At 39.5% G+C, this 21,091-nt stretch overlaps 1 protein-coding gene across 2 annotated transcripts in view; it reads right to left on the reverse strand.

Annotated features, from left to right (window-relative positions):
- OCA2 (OCA2 melanosomal transmembrane protein) overlaps window positions 1-20,838 on the reverse strand; it is a 348,360-nt gene extending 327,522 nt beyond the window's left edge. For both annotated transcript variants that reach the window (XM_039319662.1, XM_039319661.1), the window contains exon 1: window positions 20,639-20,838. The gene's annotated coding sequence lies outside the window, so the exon portion shown is untranslated. The remainder of the gene's footprint in view (window positions 1-20,638) is intronic.
- Between the last annotated feature and the right edge of the window lie 253 nt (window positions 20,839-21,091).

The raw sequence follows: 21,091 nt of genomic DNA on the forward strand, positions 1-21,091 counted from the left end.
GGGGTAATGGCTACTTGAAACCTGGAACAACTAAAGACTAAGTTAAGTTGCCTTGCAGCAGCTGAGAATGAGACAAAAGTGATCTCATGAGGTATGGCCTTTAGCAATAGGTCTTTATGCTATGATTAATAGAGCATAAGGATAGGACATAGATTACTATTCCCAGGTAAAATCATGTAAAAGATAATTGCTGAGGCTTTCTTCCTGCTTCTGCGACACCATTACATCTGTATTCTTATCAAATCCAATTGTACATAATACCATGTTCTGATTAAAAGGTAATACAGTGTCACATGGCTATGCGTAATATTCTGTTAGATGGTATGGTAGAATCAATGGCTGAAAGGAAGGTAGAGGAAGTTAAGAGTTAAGAAATAGTCCAACTTGGACTCTATAAGTGGGAGGAAGCATATGAGATCAAACATTTTCCCAGGGGAAAGCAGGAAGTCTGGCAAGATTCTTGTGAACTGATGAATTAATAATAAAGGTTTGACCTAAGCTTCAAAGCTGTTCTGGTTGCTTGCGCCTGACAGGTGGGAAATAGGAAGAATAGGAAGCTATTTTAATTTGAGAGTATACCATGATCACCTGTCAATAGCAGCTAAAACTATTGTAATTTTGGTACAAGTACCATGTTTCCCCAAAAATAAGCCCTAGCCTGATTTTTTGGGATGGGCCTAATATAAGCCCTACCGCAAAAATAAGCCCGGGGAGATGGGCGTGGCCAGCAGAAGAGGCAGCGAGCGCACAGGGGCCGACAGTGCCCAGAAGCAACTGCAGCCCACCGGCCCCTTGGTGCAGTGCAGGTAAGTCCAAGCAGAAGTGGAGAGAGGCAGATGATTCCCATGTGCTGCGTGGCCACCTGCCCCAGCATAGGTGCGACGAAGTGGGCAGCGCATTTGATTACCTGCCTCTCCCCTGTGCCTCTTCCTCCGCCTCCTGCTGGTGCCACTGTGCAAGCCTCCCACAAGCCAGGCAGCTGCGCAGCAAGTCCAGATTGCCTGCTTCCCACCCCCACGTGCCTCTGTCTCCACCTGGCTCCTTTCGTCCAGAGGGAGACTGGAAGCTTTGTCTGCTTGCAAATGGGGTGCTTTGAAATGGAGTGAATTGCTCTGTTTCAAAGCTCCCCATTTGCAAGCAGACAAAGCTTCCAATCTCTGTTCTCAAGTGCCCCATAGACGCCCAAACACTTTTCACCCAGACAGAGAAATGATGGAGACTAGAAGCTTCATCTGCTTGCAAATGTGGCACTTTGAAATGAAGTGATTCACTCTGTTTCAAAGTGCCCCATTTGCAAGGAGATGAAGCTTCCAGTCTCTGTCATTTCTCTGTCTGGCTGAAAAGTGTGTCTGCCCTGGGAAGCCCTGTAAGCCATTGCAGCGTGGGCAAGCAGATGGTAGGAGGGAGCAGTGGGCGGCTGCAAAATAAGACATCTCCCCAAAATCAGATCTAGTGGGTCTTTTAGACCAAAAAGCATAGTAAATTGCAAGGCTACCATATCAGGTTACTTTTTTACCCATACACAGAAATGACAAATCTTGACCATATTTACAGGGAGGGAGGGAGGCAGGCAGGCAGGGAGGGAGGGAGAAAGTGTTGTTAGTCAAAGATGCACATTTGCATATTCATAGAACCATGACCTTGTCTTGGAAAAAAAATCCATGATTTTGTTGACTGCTCATTATTTTTGCTCTCTCTGCATCAAAGGGAGGTTATGGGAAAAATTCTAAAACATATTCTACAACTTGCAGGGAAATTACAATCACCGTGAAAGATTACAAATAGTTTGAAGGAATATATTAAAAAGGGGGAAACATTACAAGAAAAATGGTTAGGGAACATATCATGTGCTGCATAAATAATTCAATGTAACACATTGTCCTGAAGGTGAAAAAGTGTTAGCCATCCCTATAGAGAAGATTTGTCTGTGTTATAGAAAGGTCACTGCTGCAGGTAGGTTTAATCAACTGTAAAGATAGATTTTGCCTTGCAGTTGTTCAGCATACTAGTAAAATATATAAAAACCATATAGCAGAACTGAAAAAAACTCTAGGACAGATTTCTACAATACAGGTTCTCCAAATGGGTTGAGCTATGATGTTCAACACCCCAAATGCCACATATCTCTGGATGAGAAAATTTCAGGTCAGCCCATTTTTGGAATGTGACCTTTTACATTTGGGAAAGTACCAAAAGTTGGGAAAGAGCAAACTAGAGAGAGACTCCAATTTTAAACTACTTCAGATGATTTTCCCTATTGGTATTATCATCTGATTGTTTATAATAAAATGAAATGAAATAAAAGATGTATCAATTTTAAAACACTAGTGGCTTATATGTTAACCACCATTCTAACCACTGTAGTGGTGCAGTGGTTAGAATGAAGGACTGCAGACTGCAGACTATGGCCCAAAATGCAATTGATGGCCCTCCCCCCCCCCCCGAGAGCAGAGCCAGGAGCAGAACCATTGTTGGATAACCGCCAGCACAATTGGTCAATATGGTGCCGAAAGACATGTCCATCGCCCAAGGCCACTTCGTATGAGAGTGGCCCTGAGACCTTGCCTACAACAGCACTGACCCAGAGATGTCCAGGACAATAGTTCCTTGCCCAGACCGGATTGCCCACCTGAAGTCTCCTAGGTGCCCGTGGCTGTGACACCTGTGAAGCCACCCGGTCTGGGTGCAGTTTGTCCAACTTCGTGATGAGGCGTCGACCCCAGCGGAGATCAGCTGGGCTCTTTCCAGTGGCAGTGCATGGTGTGGTGCGATGTGCAAGAAGAAAATCTGCTAACCTGCAATGCCAGCTACCATGTATGATTCTTTTGAGTGCATCTTTGCGGTGCGTACCATCCGTTCAGCTTGCCCATTGGTGGAAGGGTGGAAAGGAGCTGACGTTGCATGCTGGATCAAGTTGGCCTATAGGAAAGCCTGGGACTCAAGAGAAGTAAATTGAGGGCCATTGTCAGAGATGAGGACATCAGGAAGTCCATGGGTAGCAAAGATTCCTCTCAACACCTGGATGGTCCTAGCAGTAGTAGTGGAGGAGACAGTACAACATCTAGCCACTTGGAATGGCTATCCACCAGGATAAGGAAGAATTGCCCCTGAAAGGGCCCAGCATAATCTAAATGTTCCCTTGACCAAGGGGTTTGTGTCTCCTCCCATCTGTGTACAGGGGCCTGAGGCATTTCAGGCCGTAACTGTTGGCACACCTGGCACCCGTGTACCTGGGCTTCGATAGCTTTATCAAGCCCAGGCCATCAAAGATGACTGCGTGCAAGCGCTTTCATGCGCACAATGCCCGGATGTCCCTCATGCAGAGAGAACAAGACTCTAGACATCAGTGAGGCTGGGATAACTACTCTACTACCCCATAACAGGCACCCATTAAATGTAGACATTTCATGCCTCCTTTGCCAGAAGCTTTGAAATGCAGCATCTGGACACATGTCAGGCTATCCTGACAACACTCATGTCAGCACGCATGTGATCAGTGGCAGTTTCTGCAGTCACATCCCTAGCATTGAGGGGAGATTCAGGCAACTCCTGAATGGAGAGAATATTAATAGCAGGAGCAGGATCTGCCTCTATCTGTGTTAGAGGTAATCTGCTGAGGCCATCTGCATGGCCCATTTCTTTTCCAGGTTTGTGAATCAGTGTGTAGTCATATGCTGACAGGAAAATTGACATCTCAGCATCCTAGGAGATATTATGTGAGGGATTTGCTTGTTTGTTGTAAACAAGTCCAGCAAAGGCTTATGGTCTGTATAGACCGTGAAGTGACGGTCAAATAAGAAATCATGGAATTTCTTTATGCCAGCCACTATGGCCAAGGCTTCTCTGTCAATCTGAGTGTAATTCCACTCTGCAGATGACTGAGTCCTTAAGTAGTAAGCCACAGGGACTTGTGTCCCATCAGCCTTCAGGTAACTGAGTACTGCACCCACCCTATAAGGGGATGCATCATAAGCGATGCACACAGGCAGTTGCTCGTTAAAATGTGCTAATACCGCATTTGATGAGAGCAAGGCCTTGACCTCTTTAAAACTCCTGTCATGGACCTTAGTCCACTGCCATGGAGCTTGCTTATCTAAGAGCCAGTGTAACGGCTCAGCCACTGCAGCCTTATGGGGAAGAAAAGCATGATAGAAGTTAAGAAGTCCCAAGAAAGCCTGAAGCTCGCTTTTAGACTTGGGACTTGGGGCCTCCTGAATGGCCTTCAGTTTGGATTCTGCAGGGTTGATGCCTTGAGCATCTATTTTAAAGCCTACAAATTCTGTGAAAGTAACTCCAATTTTGCATTTGTCTTTTTTTAATTTGAGGCCCGCTTGGCGGAACCTCAGCAACAGAGCCCGTAACCTCTCAGCCAAATTCTGTGATGACTCCCCTGCGATGAGGATGTCATCGAAGTAGGGGCAAATCCCCAGAATTCACCCCAAATTGTAACCTTTATACCTTAAAAGTGCCCCTATGGGTCACTATTCTTTGGGCCTCAGCAGTTGCCTCATCAACAGATGGTTGTTGATAGGCCTGTGCTAAATCAAGCTTTGCAAACAGCTTTCCCCCTTTAAGAGAGACCAGAATATGACTCACTACTGGTATAGGATATGCATGCTGTTGCAAAGCTGTATTCAAAGTACATTTATAGTCCACACAAATTCGGACTTCCCCATTAGCCTTTAAAGGTGTTACAATGGGGGTTTCCCATGGACTTGAGTCCACAAGTTCCAAGATGCCCTGCTGGAGCAGCTTGTCCAGCTCAGCATCAATCTTGCCCTTGAGGGCGAAGGGCACCCTCCTAGGCTTAATCCTAACCGGTGTGATGTTTGGGTCTAACCGCAGGGCAATGGGAGGGCCCTTGTATGAACCAAGCTCTGAACTAAACACATCCACAAACTCTCTGCAGACTTCTGCAATTCCTGGAGTTTGCAGGCTGTGTAGGCCAGTTACCTGGATTCCCAGGGCCTTGAACCAATCGAGTCCAATTAGACTCGTACGATCACCCCCAACAACCACCACATCTAATAGGCCTTGGAAAGCCTTACACTGCACTTTGAGTGTGGCTTCTCCAAATACATTAATCCTTGAATTTTGAAAGTCAGTAAGAATTAAGTTTGATGGCCTGAGTTTGACTCGAAGGCCACTACTGCTGCAAATCCTTTTAAAGGTATTGTGTGAAATGATCGATAGAGCGAACCCGGTGTCCAGGTCCATTGATAAGGGAACCCCTTGTAACTTCACATCAATGTGAAGTTTCTGTTTAAGGGGCTTGTATGTCCCTGTCCGCAAAATGTTTCTACGCGATGTGCAGAAACCCACCCTGTGTTGGCTGGGGACCCTGGTACCTTTCTGAAGGAATTTTCCCCAAGGTTGCACCTGCTGGTGACCCAAACAAATAGTGGCAATGTGGCCTTGCTTACCACATGCCCAGCAAATGGCAGAGCGGAACCGGAAGTCCGTGCGCTTGTGGTGTCCTCTGCAACCGAGACACTGAAGGGCTGCTGGCGCCTTGTCTGGTTTCTCTCGCGGCCTTCTTATTGCAGGCTGGTGAAGTCTGTACACCTCCTCTTCAGGATCCAGGTCTGGAACTTCTTGAGCGACCTCTTGATGGATGGTCGCGACGGCTGGAGCGTTTCTGGTGAGCCGCAAGGCTTTCAGAGCACCACCTGCTGCTGCTTCTTCAGCTGCAACTTTGCACAAGACATCTTGGAAAGTGACTTCAGCTTTAGCAAAGATTTTTTGTTGCAGCTCTCTGCTTCTAAGGCCACAGATGAAGCGGTCTCGTAAGCGTTCTTCTAGGTCCTTAAATTCACAAGGCCTGGCAGCTTGTCTCAAGGCAGTGATGAATTCTGCAGCAGACTCACCCGGCTTCTGGTCCCTCTGCTCAAAAGCATGCCTCCACGCAATTACAGACAGTTTGGGATGGAAGTGATCCTTCAGCATGTTTTTTAAGTCTATGTAGGTGACAGACTCCAGCGGTCCAGGGGCTACCAGGTTTTTGGCCACATCGAAGGTGTACTGACCGCAGACGCACAGCAGGGTTGTCGCTTTCAGGCCGTCTTCCCAGACCTGGTTAACCCTTAGGTAATTTTCTACCTGGGCCACATAGGAGTTCCAGCGCTCAAGGTGAGAAATGTCGAATTCCAACAAGTGTCCTATCTTCGACATCTTCAGCTTCAGAATGCCTCACTGCAAGCCTTTATTGGGGGAAGGACCCGTTTGCCTAGCTCACCTCCAGTGATGCTGTACTGGCAGGTGAGTGCAGAGTTGGATGCTGACTTCCCAGGCTTCAGGCTCTTCAGATGAGGCTTACCCTCTTCTTCTTGCCTTCTTCTTTGCAGCGATCCCACCTTCGTCGCCACTTTTATGTTTTGGAGTTCGCAGCATTGAAGCAAGACACATGTTGTAAACAAGTACTTCTTTATTCATTCCTCAACTCAACTCACAACTAAGCAGGCACGCAGGCCTTTTATAGTCTCCCCAAATCCAGGCAGTCCAACCAATAGGGAAGAACCTTTTTTCACGCCTTGCGCATGCGCACAAGTCCGGCGCCAGCCAGTCTGCTCCTGGGCAGCTTTTCAGTGCTTCATCAGGCTCAGGACACAACAAATATGCTCTGTAAATTGCATAGAGAGGGCTGTGAAGCACTGTGAAGCAGTATAGAAGTCTAAGTGCTATTGCTATCAATATATTTATGGTTCACAGTCATACATTCAGGCTTTAATTTATAGTGAGGCCAAATCTTGACCCTGAAATTGTCCTTAGCTATGACAAATTGAATTTCTGTGTCTGTTGGGTTATTATACAACATATTCAGATATCAGGGATAGAGAGAAAGGGTCCAGATCAAAGAGTATTATTATTAAACAGATCTGAGACTTGGTCTCACTTCTTTTAGATTAAGCACTTTAAAAGTATAAATTCCATCCATTCTCTCTTTCTCCCCCCCCCTCCCCCATTTTGCCTTGAAAACAATACAACACAGCAATAATTCAAAAATCTATTTAAAGCCACCTGGCAACTTTTCATGCTGAGAAGTAAGCATGCTAAAGTACATTTCAGGAGGGAGAATAAAAGTGTTATTGTACCTAGAATGACATCTCTGAATTATTGTTATTCTGCTGCATCAATCTTCCTTGATAAATAGCAGGTATTTCAATTCTGTAGCTCTGCACCACCATTCTAAGGAGAAGCTCCCCGTCTCCAAATTGTGATTAGCCTAATTTTTCTTTGTAAAACAGATGTTGGAAACTGACTTTATCAATCCACATTTTTTCTTCTTCTTAGCAATCTTTTTCTTGAGTCATCTGAGTGTTGAGTGACTTATGGTATTACCATACTGATAGTGTTTTTTCTATTCTGAACCTTTCAGAATAGAAGGGTGTGAAATTGAGTACAGAATGTTGGTGTGCATCTTGCTCTTTCTGACTTCATATTTTGTCAACTTTGTCCTCTACTCATTCCAACTTCACGTATTGAATGGAACAGATGATCTGTACTCCTGATTGTCTGAATAGCTCTCCATATCTATAGCACCATATCCTGTTTTATATAGTTTCATCCAGATTGTGTTTAGAGTTATAATACAGTCAATGTTGCCCAAGCATGAAAATAATTAATTAAAGTCTGTTGGGTCAGATTGCTTACTTACCTTACCTTCCACTGCTTTCATTTACTGTATTAGCAGATAATCAAATGCCATAAAGGGACTTATAAAGGTCACAGTTATAATAATCTCTCACATTCTGGTGAAAGACAAGTTCCCTGAGAATGGGCTCTAGGATGAGTTCAAAAGCTCGGAAGACTAAACCTCTGGTCCTGGTGACCAACCCAAATTGGATCCTGGTGACAGTTATGTCCTTTTTCTATCCTATGTCTTTTTCAAAGAAGCTCCATCCCATTCTCCAGTATGGATCAGCATTTTGTGATTCACAGACCATATTAGGCTATTTTTAGAAGGAGTTTAGAGGGAATTTTTAATTTTCTAAACAAATGCTTTTGATATTTCTGCAAACTTCCTTGTTTTCTGTTAACTCCCATTTTAGCATATATGGATGTTGGTACATAACAACTGATATTTAAGGAATGAGTAATTAACTGACTCTATAATACAGTAGCATAGAGTCTCTTGCATTGAGTGCAACTTCTGATGATTGTATGGATACATTCCTGTAGTTTCTTGCTGGCAGTAATGTGAAAATGGTTTGCCATTGCTTTCTTCCAGGTGATTCCCTGCCTGGTTATAGCATGGACTTCTTCTTGGTCTCCCATCCAAATAGGGACCCTCTGCCAAAGTTGACTAGAAGTGCCCATTCCTGCGGCAAGCAAATGACACAGGTTGACTTTGCCTCCCTGCATCTAAGTATACCACCCAAAATGATCCATGGTGTAGAAAGTGGAAAATGATAATGAATCAAACCCTTGAGCTGGGCTTAATTTTTTTCTTAGAGAGTATTGGATAATAAAATATAAAAAACAGAATTTTATGCGGTTGCTCCAGACATTACAGCTTCTTTCCCAGATCCAGTACATCTTGGGAGATCTCCATGGAGAAGCAACATCTGTTAAAATCACCCACTAGAAATCTATGGTAACACTTCTCAGCCTTTGGGGTAAGATCAAGTATAAGTAATACATGATCAGTTTCCAATTTGTCTACCATGCTTATTTATTTATATCTCTGTACTCTTCAAGCAGGCAGATTCCCTGTATGGCTTATAAATCAAAAAACCAGGAAATATTTTTTTCTTCTGATTAAAAATACATCCCAAGTAGAAAAAGAAAATCTCAGATGCCAGTCCTTAATATTACTGTGTATTAGCCAACCAAGATAGAAACAAAACAAGTCTCACCGCCAGATTCAAGAAATACCTATTATCTTCAGTTTCCTCACTGTAATCCTAATACACAGGTTTCAGCTCCAAGGCATTCTCTGGTGATCTTGGCCTTCAGGCATTTTGCTTACATCCAGTTTGTGGCTGGTAAGGTTTGGGAGTTTATATGACTTTTTTTTTTCCGCAGGAAAGTTAATAAGTAGGATAGAGAAAATTGATGATCTTACCCAGATTCAAATGTGCTGTTTACAATCAGCTTAAAATAGTGCTTTTTGACTTTGGTTGCTTGTAGCTTGGGCTAGACTCTGAATTTAGGCTAGCCTTTCTCCTGTTGATTTCTGGAAGGCTTCTCCTGGACCGATCGGGTTGACTGCCATCTCTCCACAGTCCGTGGGACTTCCTTCCTTCTTTGCCACCTCTTCAGAGCAGCTTTTGGCCCATTTAGGGTCCCCTAACAGGAAGAAATTCAGCCAAGGGAACAAAATCCCTTGGCTGCTGTGCTACTGTGCAAGACTAGAAGTCACCTTGGTTACCTTATGACTGGACTCTTGTACCCTTCTTGAAGCATCCCTATAACATTTTATGCTGAGACATGCAATTATTGCTGGTTGTTGATTGCTACCTTTAAAGCCCTTCATGATTTAGAGCCTGGATATCTGCAGGACCATTTTCTCCCAGCAAATCTAGCCAATTAAGAATTACTAACAGTGAATAGTGACAGTGGATAAAGAAAACTAGAAGATGGCAGTTTAATCATCTGGAAGACACTTCTAAGAGAATAAAATCAGTCCAGAAAATTTGAATTAAAGCAAGCTGTAAAGGAAAGTTTGATCTGGAGCTTTGACAGTAGATACTTCATTTTGCCCCCATTCCCATGTCTTTCAGCTGACTGGCTTCAGGCGTATGAAAAATTGGCAGAGACTTAATGAGACTTTCAGATCATTTTGAATAACAGCTGGATGCTCAAAAGCTGCTTCATAGAAAGGTTAAGACAGCTGACTTGGGTTCACGTATCCCCTCATATATTCTTTCTGCTAGTGCTGCATATTTCTAAAACAAGCTGACCACCATATGAAGAGTCATTCCAAAAGAGCCAGCCTTGCCAACATTTTGGAAGAAGGCAAATTGTCTTCATATTTACTTTAGAATTTTCTCTTCCCACATTTAACTTTTTTTCTGTTAATTTGCCACAGAAAATGATTTGCATCAGAAAATTGTATATGCAGTGTTAAAACCAAACCTAGTTCCCAAGCATGACATTGTAAAGATAACTGGCTTGGATTTTTAAAAATGCAAAAGAATAGCTTTCTCAATTATGCTAATGAATCATTTAGGTTGCTTCAAATTAGAAAGCAAAACTATGCACTATGAAGTTTGAAGCAAAGCTAATCAAATATTTAATGCATTGTTTAAAACATCAATGATTTTAGATTACAATGATGGTAAAACTCAGTTTGGGTGGTTATCATTTAATGATGCCACTAAATACTGTATATTACATGAACAAGACAAATGGAAGAACTATTGATATTCATAGAGGGGAAGGGAAAACAATGCTAATGTTCACAAACATATTAATTTGAAATTTCTTCCAAGTCAAAAAAAAAAGCATTTATGCTTTCAAAGAAATATCTTTGTATTTGATGTGAAAGGGTCACTTTAGTCATAATTTAAATGGATATGAAGAGTGTGGATAGAAAGTATGAAGGATAAATGTGGCATGCTGGACTAAAATAAGAAGAGTGTGTGCTATAGGTACATGTTTAAAAAACACTTGTATTTGTCTCATGTGGCCCATTAAAACCACCTCATTAAGCAGTATGAAGCAGATGCTTGAGGCAGAAGTTTTCAGAAGTATTGTGAAAAGGTAGCAAACTGGTTCTTTCTTAAATTGTTCTTGTATTTTTATTGTCTGAGATGGAGAAAGATGCATGTGGAATAATATGTCCCATGTACCAAAATAACTAATTTTGTGCCTTTGATTGGTGCAGGTTTTTCAGATTCAGATGTTAGGTTGTTGGTATTTTTTCACACCTTGCTAACTGAGATACCAGGGGATAAATTAGAATTTTCCACCGTCTAGCACTGCATCCTGACCTATAACCCAAGAAGAATCTCTTGAGATGCCTGGTTGACACTACAGTATTGGTATTTTTGCCTTCTGGAGCAATTTTGCAGCTTGAAGTAGAAAACCCCTTAAAACAGTATCAAACAATATAGCAATCCAGGCCACAAATATAATTAATTTTTAACAGGTTTGTTTCCTGCAAAGCTAAAAGGGCAAGCATAAACACTAAACTTTCCAAAAGTCATGGCAGGTGAAAATGTTCTCAAAATCACACTTCCCATATTTGATTGACCCAACGTTGGCAATAGCCTTCTTTACTAAAACTATGAATAGGTAAAAGTCAACAGAAAGGTGAAATTATATGCTCTGAAAACATTAATTTAATTGCCATTGTTCTTTACTGCAAATGTATAATTGTAAGTAAAATTAATCATATAGTCCTATCTACTTGCCAACTTAAAATAATACTCTGAATATATTTTGTATCTGTTGAAGTGAAATCTAGATCATAATAGTGTCATGATAAATGTTAATGTTAAGCAAAACTTAATTTAGCTGGTAATAAAAATAGGAAGACTATGTTCACAGTATTTCCTTCAAATATTTAAAAAGGCTCAACCTCAAATGTACTCTTAGATGGATCCCACAGTTTGTTTTTGGATACTCCTAGTTTACTTTTAGTCTAATCTACAGCCCAATATTCCCTAGAAATCTTCTGTTTAACTCTTAACTAGCCTAATCCTACTTAATTTATGAGCTCAGATAAGGTAGACCAGATGATGCAACCCATTGACTTCATGAATTTTCATTTAATAAAAACCACAATAATATTGAATTGGCAGCATACAGCAAAAAAGGCTAAAACATATGAAGAATGGTTACAGGAACTGGGCATGGCTAGTCTAGTGAAAAGAAGGACCAGGGGAGACATGATAGCAGTGTTTCAATATTTGACGGGCTGTCACAGAGAGGAGGGGGATCAACCTATTTTCCAAAGCACCTGAAGACCAGACAAGGAATAACAGATGGAAACTGATCAAGGACAGATTCAACCTAGAAATAAGGAGAAATTTTCTGACAGTGAAAACAATCAACTAATGGAATAGTTTGCTTTCAGATGTTGTGGGAGCATTATCACTGGAAGCTTTCAATAAGACACTTGACTGTCATCTGTCAGAAATGTTGTAGGATCTCTCACTTGAGCAGAGGGTTGGACTAGATGACTTACAAGGACCCTTCCAACTCTGCTATTCTAATAATCTACTTTTACATATTCCATAGATTTCAGCAGAAATTTCTACATAAATTGGAAGCAAACGTCTGTTCTTAATTTATTAAAGTTGTGACATGATCACAAGGTTCCAATTGAATTAATTAATCAATTAAATGAAATATTTCTACTTATAAAGCATTTAAAGCACTAGTTAATTCCATTAAATATTCTTAGCATCTGGAGCCAAGTTACCCTCATTGCTATCATCAAAAAATTCAAAGAAAAGAAGAAACATTTGCATTTAAAAAATTTTCTTGGCACTTGGCAAAGGCTAAAATGTCTGTGATTTACCACTAAGAACATTTTTGTTGCTTTTCTATAATTGTGGCCCATAAAACACAGGGAGTGATAGCTCCTAACTGACCTTGGCAGACCTTTAAAAAAAAACAGAGTCTGAACCAGAAAGCATATGGACAATAGGCTCCACATCCTGGAAAAAGGTCTAGTAAATACCTAGAGGTCTAGTAAATATCCTAGAAGAAAGCAATAACAAACTACTACTATTTTATTGCCCAAAACTACTTGGATGTTGTCCACACAGTCCCCAAGATTCAAACCAGTCTCAAGTGATCTCATCTTAAATTTGATTCAAATACTAAAGCAAAACTGCCCATTTTTTTCCATTTGCTAACAGCGCCTCTGGAAGCCACATGAGAAGTAAGCTTCAAAATAAAAATAGTCCTGAGGCTGACATTACAGTTTGTAACAAGTTAGCATTCTCTAGTATTTTTTCTTTAATTTGTAAAAAGCAGTTAAAATTTAAATACCAAGATGGGCAGCAATTCTGGCACACTTACAAAGGGAACTGTTTGTGAGCACCACTATAGAAATGCCAATATGAGTAAATAAAAAGTAAATGAAATCTGTCATTCAAATTCAACTATTCCCAATCTATTTGGGTCTTTGTTGAACATACAGGTATCACATGCAGGAAAATTGCTATGGTTCTTAAGCATATTAACTAAATAGCATTTTAAAAATGGGAATTAGGTATAATTAAATCAGGGCTCCCCAATCCCCGATCCATGGACCAGCACTGGTCCATGGCATGCCAGAAACCAGGCTGCGTAAACAAGCGAAGTCCCATCTATGGGATGCAGGCAGCATGCAAAACCATACCCCCTCTGGTCCATGGAAAAATGTCTCTGGTGGCCAAAAGGTTGGAGGCCGCTGAGTTAAGTCAAGAATGAAATCCTAAGTAAATGAAAGAAGTGAGACCTCTTAAATATAACCCATTGCACTTGCAGAAAATGGAACATTGGTGTGTGGGTATTAAAGTAATTAACAATATCCTATACTATTTAGTGTTGGGAAAAATTCTTGGACAAAATGTGGCATCTAATGGAATCCCTTAGAACTACAAAATATCTTCAGTAACATGTTGAGTCCCATCCAATTGGAGGTAGCCTATCATCCAACTCTATACTGTCAAACACTTTATATTGCATTTCCATATAATTTTCTTGCAAATGAAAGAGTGGCTGACCATTACCTTCCCTACAGAGAATTAAATGATCCCTTTCATGTTGTTATAGAAGAGATCATATAGCATCTTCATATATCACTATCTACTTGATGCCTATTTGATTTAGCTGGACAGTAGGAAGGATCTTTACACTTTGGGTGCCCCTTCTGGGATTATACCCTGTTGATTTACATTCCTGACATTTTTCACTAATCTCTCCAACAACACCACACTGTCCCTCCCTCACCTGTGTCATGATGAGGTGATATACCAGGATTTGAGGGCAAATAGAGTAATTAACAAATAGTAATACAATGTCTGTGACCATTCAACTAATATCAGTTTAATATCATGCCTAATTCGCCTATTTGGCTCACATTTTATATTCCAATCAGTGTTAAGAACTGTGTAACATTCCTGAAAATTGTTGCAGTTTTTCTTCATCAGTGGTTAAAACAGATATTTTTAATCATCAGGATTAATACTAATTGTTTTCTGCTTTTAAAAGGATTTAACAATAACTTCTAATTGGTGGCTATGAGTTAATCCCTTAAATCTCAAAAGGGCTGCTAAAGCATTCCATTTAGAAAATATTTCTCAGGCTCTTCTTTCTGTATATTTCATACACACTCCGTGATGTTAATAAGAATATTTTCTGAAAGGAGATCACAAATATCTTACTAAACCAAACTTCTCTAACCAAATATCTTTCAAACAAGCACAACTACAAGAATTCCCAATGGCTATGCTTGACCAGACTATGCTAGATGAAAAATCTGGAAACTACTGTATATTCCAGCGTATAAGGCAACCCGGCATATTAGACGACCCCCGACTTCGGCGCCGAGTCGCATGCCTAGAAAGTCATCTTATACGCCGGAAATTACCATTATTTCCTGCGTATAAGAGGACTCGGTGTATAAGACGACCCCCAACTTCGGCACTGATTTTAACGCTTGCAAAAGTTGTTTTATATGCTGGAAAGTACAGTATATTCTCAATATATATATATATATACAAGGCAAGATGTAAAAGTCATGGAAAAATCTAATAAGCAATAAGTTAGATCCATATCTATTCTGTATCACTTTTGCATATGCTTTCATAAACATATAACCACTCATATCTCCTGCAATAAGCTGCACATTTTTAAAATCTACATAAAATGTGTAGTTTATTTTTTCTTTATATAAATAATTTTATTAAAAATAACATTATGTAGATAAAATACAAATTACAAAAGACAAAAAGAAAAAAGAAAAATGCAGAGAAAAAAGAAAAAAGGAAAGAAAATTAGAAGAAACCCTCCCACTTTGTCTCCACCATATATAGTAAATATTATCGGCTTATCTCTATCTCTGAAAATACAATCAATCATCCTTTCATCCCACATACCATCCCATTCTCTATATAAAACAAGTCTTTAAAACTTCATCACTCCATCTTAATTGGCAAAAGTCCATTAAGATTCAGAAGTAACACCCTAACTATTGCAAATGGTACTACATCCACATGGAGAGAAGTAAGCAGTGGAGTACCACTGGATCAGTCTGCCTTCAGAAATCGTGGGTGCTCCATCACTGGAGATTTTTAAGAAGAGACTAGACCAGACATGTCAAACACAAGGTTTCATGTGGCCCACGGAGCCATCCTGGAAACAGTGAGGGAACAGCCCTCACTGCCTTGTACAATTTCATGGTGGCCGATAGGCTGGGCCTGGTGGTGCAAAGCTCCTCTCAGCACTGTGAGGAGAACACCCTGCTGCCTGCCAAAACCAGGCAGGCTGAGGGCTAGACTGTGTTGCGCAGGTAACGGTGACTCTCACACTGCTCGTAGCATCTCCTCCCCCGGAGCCCACCAAGCCAGATATATTTCTTCATTTTTCACGAAGGGTGACACCTCCCCAGCTGCATTTCTTGCCTGTTTTTCTCCCTCCCTCATCTCAAATATTTTCCTGCCACTCAAGGAAGGAAGGAAGAAAGGAAGGAAGGAAGGAAGGAAGGAAGGAAGGAAGGAAGGAAGGAAGGAAGGAAGGAAGGAAGGAAGGAAGGAAGGAGATTGGAATGAGAGGGAGGGAGAGTCTGAGGAAAATCCTGCCTTAGTCCTGCCCTGCTGCTCTTTCACCATCCTCTTGCCCCCTCCTCCTAGCCTATCCTGGGGGTCTCCCATCCTATCGCTGCTTTGGTTACAAAGCTGAGTCTCCTCGCATGGAGAGGGAGTGGGCCTCCCTCTGACTGCTCACTTTGCCCTCCTGCACCCACCATGAGCAACTTGGTTAAAGAGAGTGAACACAGCAGCGGCAGCCTTGAGGAAGAGGTAAGTGCAGCTTCCCCTTGGGGAAGTGAGGCTGGGCTAGGTGCCTCGGGAGCTCAAGGGCTGGGCTGCGCAGTTGACCTTTGCTGCCCAGGGCTCTGGGCAGCCTGCACCACCATCCAGCTCTCCACACATGGCCTGAGAGGGATGGTGAGGCTCCTCCCTCATAGTTATGATGGTTGCAGTGTCCTGGGGTCATGTGATCACTTTTTGCAACCTTCTGACAAGGAAAAATCAATAGGGAAGCCATATTCTCTTAGCATCCATGTTACTAACTTAATCAATGCAATGATTCACTTAACAACTGTGGCAAGAAAAGTCATAAAATGAGACAAACTCAATAAATGTTTCACTTAGCAACATAAATGTTGGACTCAATATGGTCATAACTCAAGGATTTATGCAGCTACTTTGCCCTGGTGCTCACCCTGGTCCCACCACCTCTGCCAGAGACCCTCAGATCTGCCACAGTCCTGCCCAGGCCCCCACAGGCCCCCCTGACACAAGTGATGTCGAGCTGGCCACGCCCACCCAGTAGGCCACACCCACCCCAGCCATGCCCACCCTGGCCACACACCCCCACCCTCCGAAGGCAACCAAAATGCTAATGTGGCCCTCAATGAAATTGAATTTGACACCTCTGGACTAGTCAGTCACTTGTCTGAAATGGTATAGGTTCTGCTGCTCAAGCAGGGGACTGGACTAGAAGACCTTCAAGGTCCCTTCCAGCTCTATTCTATTCTAAATCTAACAAACTCACTTTGAATCTTTCCTTTTATGTTTATTTTTTATTTTCTATTTAAACAAATTTTCCCTATCTCAATATTTTTAAAATTCAATTCATTGACACAATTGCTAAGGAGTTGAGATATTAACTAAGCAGATAACTGAAGACAAGATCATAAATCAAAGTTTGTGCAAAGAGTGCTTATCTAAATAAATCCATATGAAATTCAAGCAACAATAGTGTGGTCCATTTTATTTATTCTTTTGAAGTGTCAAAACCTGAGTTTGGTAATCAGCTAGTCAATTAGTCAAGGGTTCAAGAGAAGAACAAGTATCATGAGCTAGAATTCTGAACAGTTGTTTCCCCCAAAAAAGGCTGAAGGCAAAGTAGCTGCATAAATCCTTGAGTTATAACCATATTGAGTCCAACATTTATGTTGCTAAGTGAAACATTTGTTAATTGAGTTTGTCTCATTTTATGACTTTTCTTGCCACCGTTGTTAAGTGAATCATTGCATTGGTTAAGTTAGTAACATGGATGTTAAGAGAATATGGCTTCCCTATTGATTTTTGCTTGTCAGAAGGTTGCAAAAAGTGATCACATGACCCCAGACACTGCAACCGTCATAACTATGAGTCAATTGGCAAGCATTCACCTGACCATGGGGATGCTGCAGCCATCATAAGTGTGAAAAATAGTCATAGGTCTCTTTTATCAGTGCCGTTGAAATTTTGAATGGTCACTAAATGAACTGTTGTAAGTCAAAGAATACTTGTAATTATATTCCTATATTTATAATCCAAATCTTCAGAACTTTGGTTTGTAGTTACCTCTACTTTTCATTTCCAATGAACATCCTCCTTTAGTCTCAATGCCATTGTGAGCTGCCTATTCAACCACATTGCTTCTTTAGATGTCTCCTGGTTTTCTTCCTTATTGAGACTTTGCTATCCTAAATTCCCTTTTCATGAAGTCCTCACCAAGACACCACATTTCCCTTTGTTCTTTTCCTTTGACATGCTCATTATTTCCCTCAGTTTATGAAAATTAGCCTTTCTAAAATCCATGGTTTGTAGGGTTTTTTTAAACTTTTCTTTAAAATCAAGAACCCTAACCACACACGGTCATTTGCACCCAAAGTGCAAAGAGTAATACAGAAGAAACATGAAAAAAAATCAAATAAAGGTAGCATTTGTGCAAACAACAAACACAACAAACACAACTATTTTGACAGTTCTTTTTTACCCCAAACTTGGGATTGCTTTCACACATCCCATATTTATATCTTGGTCCTTTGAATAATTTTGGTGATTGAAATTTTTGCTGTTTAGATGTTACTGGATATGACATGATTTAATGTCCTTGTTGCTCTTGGACAAAAGGTGTTTTCCTTGTTTGAAATTATGAAAGTCCATGAATGGGACATGGCCCCAAGGGTGGTTATTCAAAATCTCTGAAAGATTCTGGAATTTGAATTTGATTCATTCACTAAATACATTGTATCCTATTCTTATCCTTCTTAATCTCAAGATTGTAATCATTCCTCAATATACTTTTCCAAAATAGCTTTTTTGTACTAATGGCTATAAAAAATAAGCAGCCCAAGAAGAAAGATCTTGAAGTTACCCTTGTTGTTCTCTGTCTTTCTCACTGACCTAAACTCAAAAGCTTGTATTCCAATGCTTAAATTGGTTAAAAATAAGGCAAATAATGTGTGTGACCTGTAAAATTATTAGAAAATAAAAATAAACCTGTTGCCTTATTTTAAAAATGCAAATGCTTTGGGGTGTTTTGTTTTGTTTTTTTGAATTGCAGTATTTCATTCTTTTTAAGGCAAGTTCTTCTCAAGGACTCTAAAATGCTTTAATGTGTATCAAAATGAGGAATGGTTAAAAAGTTTTAGAATTTCAAGGAAAGAATCCTTTCATGTGAATAATTCTGCTATGACTAGAGATTGCAATTGTTTTTTGAGTAGTTTTGAAACCATTTTTAAGTCAAAGACAGAACTTTCTCCTAATTGTTTCCTTTCGCAATTATTGATATCAAATATTCAATTTTTGCTGACTGTTTAATACTCAAAGCATATGAAATTTGATATGTTCACCAATTATATTTAATTTCAACATTTGTTGTCATTGTTATTTCATGTGCAGTCATATGGAGCCAATGACAGTATGAACATGCAAGAACAATAGCCGGTCTTCAGACTTAGTACTGGTATTTTAGAGAAAAAATAAAATATACTTCAGTACCAACAGAAAAGCTTCTTTTTCTCTTCTAAGATCCATTTCACAAACTCTGTGACAAATTTTACAGTTGCCTGAACTATAACAACTCATTAACACTTCAGGTAAAAAGCAATTGTCACCAGAGTAATTCAAGCAACTATTTTGAAATTTAAACAAAAAAATAGAACTAATGCAGGATGCTTACAGTTCCATATGACTTATTCATTTGTTTTATTTTCTTACCCATCTTATTCAGAAATAGCCTTCAGTCATTAAAGGCTCCAAAGCAACTGATGTTGGATAATTACAAATGCCAGTAATACAATAAGAATGTATTCATGCTGCTAAATATTTCATTTTTTTATCAAATAAAACAGTGCAAATTGACTATATTTGATTTGATTGCTTCTTTTTTTGAAGCATAGATTCTATTAAATTGCATACAAACTAAGATAGAACAAACTAAAATAAAACAAAAGCAGATACTATGATTCTAGAGAAAACCTAAGATATCTTAAAGCTTCTTTATTAAATTGCTAAGTATGAACAATACAATAATATAACATACTAGAAACTACTAGTATTTTTTGTTATTGGGAATAACTCAGATCTTAAAACTAGCATATTAATATTATGATATTAGAATAAAATATTCCAAAATTTCTAGAGAATATACCTTAACCAAAATAATGTGTGGATTTTTGAGTTCCCCTCTAAATCCCACTCTTTGAAAAGCTCATGCATCTTCATTCCACAAAAGTTTCTGATGAAGACAATATGTCTGTCAATTGTATCTGCATGTTTCACAAATTGGATTAAAACAGTTTGTTATGCCTGTAGTTTATGCATTTTATCTGTAACTTTTTCCATTAACTATTTTTAATGATTTAGAGTACCAAAGATCTAAAGATTAGAAGATTAGTTTCATCATTGGACTATAGATACGATCCAGCATAAATGTAATTATATATTTATTTTTAATATTTTAATTTTAGTGATAAACAATTATAAACATTAGGAGAGACAGTGAACAATAAATAATAAGTATAAAAATTTATGTGCTAGTCTAGAAAATGATAACTCTGTACATGGTATCCAAAGCTTTCACTGACCAGGGAAGATACAACTATTGGAATATTTTAATTATTATCTTTATCTGTATAACCATTTAGCACACGTTTATAAAAATGATATAAATATCAAAGCTAAAATAGAAGGCAAATTTGCCCATCACATTAGAAAGTTTAATCAGCTCATCAAAGCCAGGGTTTTCTGCTGTTGTTACATCCAGCAATACTTTTGTGAATGGCTACCACTTATAATTATCTATATTTGCATGTATAATGCGTGTAATAAATTTTTACCTCTGCTGTGTATATATGCATGTACATATATGTGTTACCCCTTAACACTTTCTTAAATATGAATCAGTACAATGTAATTATTTATTTTTATCATTTGGCAATGTTGTTTTGCAGAAGTTGCCAAAATGTTACATAACAAATTAACTAATGAAAGATCATTAATATACATATATAAATATAAATTGATTCTAAATCATTAAAACCAAATTTCATTTGAAATAAATAAATGGTATTCCAATAACCTAAGAGAAATTAGGACAAATTGTGTCTTCAAGAACTGGTTTCAAATGTTTTAATCATACACATTCAATAATTTGTCGTTGAGGTGATGGAAAAAAAATTTCTATAGGGAAAACATTTTACCTGGTCTTGTAGATTTCTTGATACCTTCTTCAAGTCCACAAAAGGAAAAAGATATGCACAAGCATGATATGTCTCTTGCAGTATCTCTGTAAACTCTAAGCTGTTAGCATTTTCCTGAAGAATGACTTCGAGAAATGTATAGATGTATAGATTACAGAGAAGTTGAGTTCAGTACCACAGACCTACAAGTGTCCATTACATTCTTGACAAATACAACTGAAGCAAAAATTCTTAGATTAATCATCATGTGATACTACCAACTTGGATGCTGATGCTCATTTAATAGCCACCAGCAATATTCTGACTTCACAAAGCCCTTTGTAATCATCTTGTGGTTCTTAACAAAATGCAGGGGAAGAGGGAGGGGGAGGAAGGAAAATGGATCACGATCTCTTCTTACACACACAGAGAGGGGGGGGGCTTTATATTATGAGGTGTCCAGATTATAAATTG

Source organism: Crotalus tigris, unplaced genomic scaffold (assembly GCF_016545835.1).
Source record: "Crotalus tigris isolate CLP2741 ecotype Arizona unplaced genomic scaffold, ASM1654583v1 scf7180000023606.2106662, whole genome shotgun sequence".
NCBI classification, from domain to species: domain Eukaryota; kingdom Metazoa; phylum Chordata; class Lepidosauria; order Squamata; family Viperidae; genus Crotalus; species Crotalus tigris.